Genomic DNA, 6,000 nt, shown 5'->3' with positions numbered 1-6,000 from the left:
TGCCAAAAGGGGCCCAGCCTTCAGCAAAGGGGAGAGATTCAGTTTGGAAACAAAACAAACTGCACCCCCATGTTCCCAGTTTTTGGAGCCACTTCTAGGAGCTGGGAGGCCCCTCCATGATGGTCCCAGGTCAGTGTCTGTGGACTGCTCCCTTGGCAGGCAGGGTCTCCTCATCCCTATCTCCTCACTGACAGACAGGCCTCAGTTCTCCCTCTGCCCTGGGCCAAGTTATCCCAGCCTCTGGATTCATAGCCAGCCACCTCCTGTATGTGCGTCTGTCTGAAGATGTCCAAACGTATTTCTAGGCATTGTATGTATGTGTATCTGTGTGTGTGAACTGTTTTTGTGAGTCTGTGTGATGCTAAGTATGAGTAAATAATAAGGATGTGATTGTGTGTGTTTGTGTGGTGTGTGTATTGCCCTCCTCTTTTCACCACCTGCCCCCCATCACTTAGCCTGGTACCCCTTTGCAGCCATGTTTGCATCTTGTGAGGTGCCAGCTCAAGATCTTGCATGGCTGTAGACCTTGTGGGCCAGCCCGGTCCTTGTGTGTGCATTGGAGTGGGTGTACATGTACGTGTGTGTTTATTAGGGGTGGGTGTACATGTACGCGTGTGTTTATTAGGGGTGGCAGCACTGAGCACCACTGAGGAGCCCCTCCCCATGAGAAGGCAGGCAGCTCTCTACGGCAGCCTGGAGGCTGGGACCTGTTGCTGTCCCCAGCTTGGGGTAGCATGGTTGTGCACACAAGCGCTGGGTGTGTATTTTTCTTTTTCTTTTTTTTTTTTTTTAAGAATCAGCTCCAGGGCTGGTTGCACATTCTAGTGTTTTTGAATAAGGAAATGTGCAAGATATCTGGGATCCCTCAGAAAGCCCAGAGGTTTTCTGTTCAGTCCTGGTTTGTAAGGAAATGCCAGGTTGGTCCAATTGAGGAGGGCAGAATTGAAAAATGGCAGTCAAGAGAGTGTCAGCAAAGCATCTGGGAGGGCTCTGGCTCAGGTTCTGGTCCCAGATCTGTCACCAGCTCCCTCAGAACCCTGCCCAAGTCCCTTCCCTTCTCTAGGACTCTTTCTTGTATGCAGAAGGAGGCATTTGTCCTGATGTCCCAGTCTAATCCTTGTCAGCGTAGCATGGTTTAGAGGGCAAGTTGTGGGGCATGCATTGCCCCAAGTGACCAGAGATCTGGGCTTCTGTCCTGGGGTCATACAGGTTTGGAGTTGGAATGAGCCTTCTGTGTGGCTATAGGCTGAGGCCAGCTCCTGCTCAGAGGGACCGCTCCTCACCCTGCTTGGTGTCTGGGAGGGCAGGGGCCTAAACTCACTAGGTTGTCCAGATCTGTTGAACTCCAGATCTGGAATCACAGTTGCAAATTGGTGGTGCTTTCTAAATCCTGCATTGCTGGGGGCCCTCATTCTAGAAATAAGGGTTTCCATTTACTAGTGGACAGTACGTGCCATGCTCTGAGTATACCATAGGCTAATGAGGTAGGTAGGTTGAGTCCACTTCACACACAATCAACTGAGCCTCGAAGGGAGGAATGACTTGCCCAAGAGCCTCCAGCGAAGAAGGGGCAGATTCAGGACTTACCGCCGAGATCTGTCTGACATCAGAGCCAAGCTCTTACCCACCCCCCATACCATAAATGCTTCCATCGACACCTACATGGTGTCACAACCTTGGAATATGAGGGGGACATAGTTTGCAATGTATAAATGGGAATCCTGTGACCTGGAGAGAGTAAGCCATGTTTCAAGGACACAGATCCAGTGGAGGGGAACTGGTTCAAATTTGCTGTCTTTGAGCTCTCTTTAGAGTATGGGTTCCCCTAAGAGATTGGTAAAATAAGTAAATAAGAATGAATGAATGAATCTGTGTCCCCAAAGCAAACCTCCTCCATTCTTTCCTTCCATTGCTCACCTCCTTGGCAAGGAACATTTCTTCCAGTGTCAGAGAGCCAGTCTTTAGTGGGTTGGACATCAAAGCTCTTGTTTAGAAATCCGAGTGACGAATCATCTTTCCTCTCCCTCTTGGGTTCAGAGGAGCATGTCCCTAACATGTCCCTGACTGTTACAGCCTCACCCTTCTTTTTGGAAGGTGTGTCTTATCAGCTTCTCTAGATAAGCTGGGTAGCTTGCAAGCTTGGGCTGAGCCTCTGCAGCCACTAAGGGCCTGGCACAGTCTATGAGGCTGGAAAATCTGTTCAGTGCTGACCTGAGAAACCATCAGGACCCAGGACCAATGAAACTGGTCAAGAAGGTACACTGGGCTCAACCAGAACTGGGTTCAAGTCCTGGAGGCTTTTTAAATGTTTTTTTTTTTTTTTTAATGAGGATTGTGTGTCCAACATGCGCTTGGTTTCATAAACACAGCAGTGAAGCAGACAGACTCAACCCCTGCCCTCCTGGGGCTGGCATTCTCCTGGAAGAGACAGACCCTGGAAGATTCTCAAGAATAATTATGAGGATCATTACAGAAGGCACTGGGCACCAACAAAGCATCAGATTCGGTGTAGCTTAGAGGTAGAGCACTTGCCTGGCATGCAGGAGACCCTGGGTTCTATCACCAACAGAGAGAGAGAGAGAGAGAGAGAGAGAGAGAGAGAGAGAGATGACCAGGGCATCAGGGACGGCTTCCGTGAGGATGTGATGTACAAGAAGACACATGAAAGCCGAGTAGGCCTTTTAGGTGGAGGTGTGAAGTAGCTGGAGGAGAGGGAAATCCATTCCACACAGGGAACTGTAGGTGCCAGAGGCTTTGTTGCTGGATGGTGCATGGTGAATTTGAAGGAAGCGAAGTAGCTGGAGCAGAGAGGAAGGAGAACTGTGTAGGATGCAGAGGAAACAGAGTGTGTGGTCTAAGAGCAAAGGGGAAAGAATGGGGGGGATTCTGGGATTATGGAGGGAAGGAAGAGGGGCTGAGATTGGTGGCTCCTTAGTTGGACCATCTTAGATAAGCACCTATCTCTATCTTCAGTGTCAGAGTTTGGGTTTATTCACAGTGGGAATGAAAATTACTCACCTGGCAGGATCAACCAGGTGAAAACAGCCACCGTGTTCACCTGAGCTTTTCCAGGGCAGGGTTATCGCTTGTCTCTCTTCCCCATGTGCCACCAAGGCAAAGCTGGAGTCAGGTGGCCTCAGCATGATTTCCCCTGGTTAAGTCCCACCAGCTTTGTCATGGCTCCTACCTGGCTAGCTTGTCTCCCTGACACCCCTTAATTTTGTTTTGTTTCCCAGAGTGAGCAGGGACTGGCTTCCCGTTGCCTCGACAACTGCCATTAAAGGAAGCAGCCATGTGATGCCAGTTGATAACGGAAGCCAAGTGACTAACTGCCTTGTTTTCCTGCCTCTGGCTGGGCTGGGAGGCCTCTTAATTGGAAAGGAGAAGGCAGGGGCTTGTGGGTGGCAGATGAGAGCCAGGGAGGAGGCAGGGAGATGAGGCAGGGCCTACAGGGGAAGGTGCTTTTACATCTGTGAACTGGGGCTGTTGGGAGGCATGTCACTGTAGAGCCATCTGCACAGCTGCACAGCGGAGTGTGTTTGGGGAAGCGATCCTTCCAGCCCAGGATGGGGGGCTGGAGGCAGGCCAGGAAGGCTGGGGGTACTTGCTGTTTCCAGGGGAACTCCATGGTTTGACTCCAACCCAGTCTTTCTTCATGAACCAGGGCAGTAGCTTTGTCCTTCCCGCAAAGTTGGGTCACCAGATAATATACAGATGGCCCATTAAATTTGAATTTCAGAAAAAAACAGTCAATATGTTTTTAGTATGTGTTGCTAAATATGGTGACCCTACCCCAGGGAACTTTTGGCAATGTCTGAAGCATTTTGGTTGTCACAGCTGGGACTTCCCCACAGCATCCAGCAGGAAGAGGCCAGGCATGGAGCTCACAACATCCTGCACTACACAAGATTCTTCCCACCCCAACCACATCATCCACAGGGAGGATCCAGCCCAGAATGGTTATACTGTCCCTTTTCCAAAATGCTGGGCACCAGACATGGTTTTGATTTTTTTTTTTTTGGGGGGGGGTAGATTTTGGAATATTTGCATATACAAAATGAGGTAACTTAGGGATGGGACCCATTTCTACACATGAAATTCATTTATGTGAATGAAAAGCCATTTATGCTGAAGGTAACTTTACACAGGACTCTTAGTGAACCTGTATTTTGCTGTGAACTGTTACATGAGGTCAGGTGTGGAATTTTCCACTTGTGGCATCACATTCACATCAGAAAAGTTCAGGTTTGAGACTCTTGGATTAGAAATGCTCAAACTGTACTGAAATCTGGGAAAGCTGCTGTCACCTGATGCTGATGGACCCCACGCCACCACGCCCCTTCTAGCTAGTCGGATGTGCACGTCCTCTTCTTGAGTAACTCATTCTCAATTCTTTTAAATTGTTTCCTATGCATTTTGGGGGTTCAGAGAAAAAGTGGGATCTGTGATTGCCCAGCTGTGTTGTCTGGGACAGACTTCCTGAGCCCGCCTCAGTGTCTCACCTGTAAAGTGGCTCTAGCCACCAGCAAGGCCAAACTCTGTGCTAATATTTTTTTAATATTTATTGTTTAGTTGTAGTTGGACACAATACCTTTACTTTTATTTATTTATTTTTATGTGGTGCTGAGGATCGAACCCAGGGCCTCGCACGTGCTAGGTGAGGCCACAACCCCAGCTCACTCTGTGCTAATGCTAGCATTGCCTAATTCCTCCCAGCTCATGGGAGGGTTACAGGGTGCTGGGCACCAAGCCAAGAAGATCCCAAGCCATATCTCCTTCACTCCCCATCACAGCCCCATGAGGAGAACCCTCATCTCCTTTACTAGATATGTGAGGAGCCAGAGGGACAGAGGTGTGAAGCAGCCTGCTTCGAGGTCACACGGCCAGTATGGAGCAGTTAGGATTCAAGCACCATTTTCACAGGCTCTTGTGACCCTGGCAAGAGAGGGCAGCTAGAGGGAGCTTTGAACTTCAGCCAAGACCCCAGGAACATGACTTGAGGACAGGTACGTGCAGAGGAAGGAGATGAGGCAGGAGGCTGCTTCCTCCCAGTCTGTGCAGGACTGGATGAGCCAGGCTGCAGCACTTGTGCTCGCCTCAGCAGGGAGCAAGAGCTATAGGAGATGGGAGAGCAAGAGAGGGTTTGCTTAGAGCTCTCCTCCAGGATGTCTCAGCTGACCGCAAGAAGGAGAGTGGACACTGTCTGCTGGATCATAAAAGAAAACTTCCTTCTTTCCCCTCTCCCTCCTTGCCCTCCTTCCATCAATATTTATTGAGCATCTACTGTGTCCCAGACCCTGTTCCAGAAGATGCAGATTGAGCACTTATTCACATGCTTTCATTGAATGTACAATCCAGCCTGGGAACATGTAGATACATAATACATATCAAAGGTGATATATAGGAAAAGTGATATATATGATAAAAGTGCCATAGGAAATATAAAGGCTGGAAGAGAGGGAAGGGGCTCAGCAGAGGTGGTGGTCAGCTTGGCCTCTCTGAGGGATAATGTTTGAGCAGAGCGTTGAAGGAAGGAAGGACATACACTTCTGCAGGAAGGGTGTTCCTGGCAGAATTATCAACACCTGCAAGACCTTGAGTTGGGAAGACAGAGTAGCAAGGTGGCCAATGCAACCAGAGCAGAGTGAAGGAGAGTGACGATGAGGTCAGAGAAAGAACAGGGCCCACCATGCCAAGCCTCTTGGCTGCTGAAGTCTTTGGTCCTCACTCCGGGTAACATGAGAGCCCTCGGGGAGTTTGGACCAGAGGAGGAACATGCAAGTACCAGTGGGAGGAAGCACGGTCCCCAGGGTGTCAGGCCAGAGAGGAAACTTCTGCCTGTTCTTTGTAGAATTTTGACTCTGGGCTGCGAACTGCAGGCCCAGCCTTTATTCCCTTCCATGCAGAGGAGGCGCTGCAGAAGGTTTGGCCGTTGGATGGGTCCAGAACGTCCAAGACGGACATTTCTGGGTCCCTGAGTCCTGTTGGATTGACTTAAAT

Source organism: Marmota flaviventris, chromosome 1 (assembly GCF_047511675.1).
Source record: "Marmota flaviventris isolate mMarFla1 chromosome 1, mMarFla1.hap1, whole genome shotgun sequence".
Lineage (NCBI taxonomy): Eukaryota > Metazoa > Chordata > Mammalia > Rodentia > Sciuridae > Marmota > Marmota flaviventris.
Note: the sequence above shows the minus strand (reverse complement) of the source record.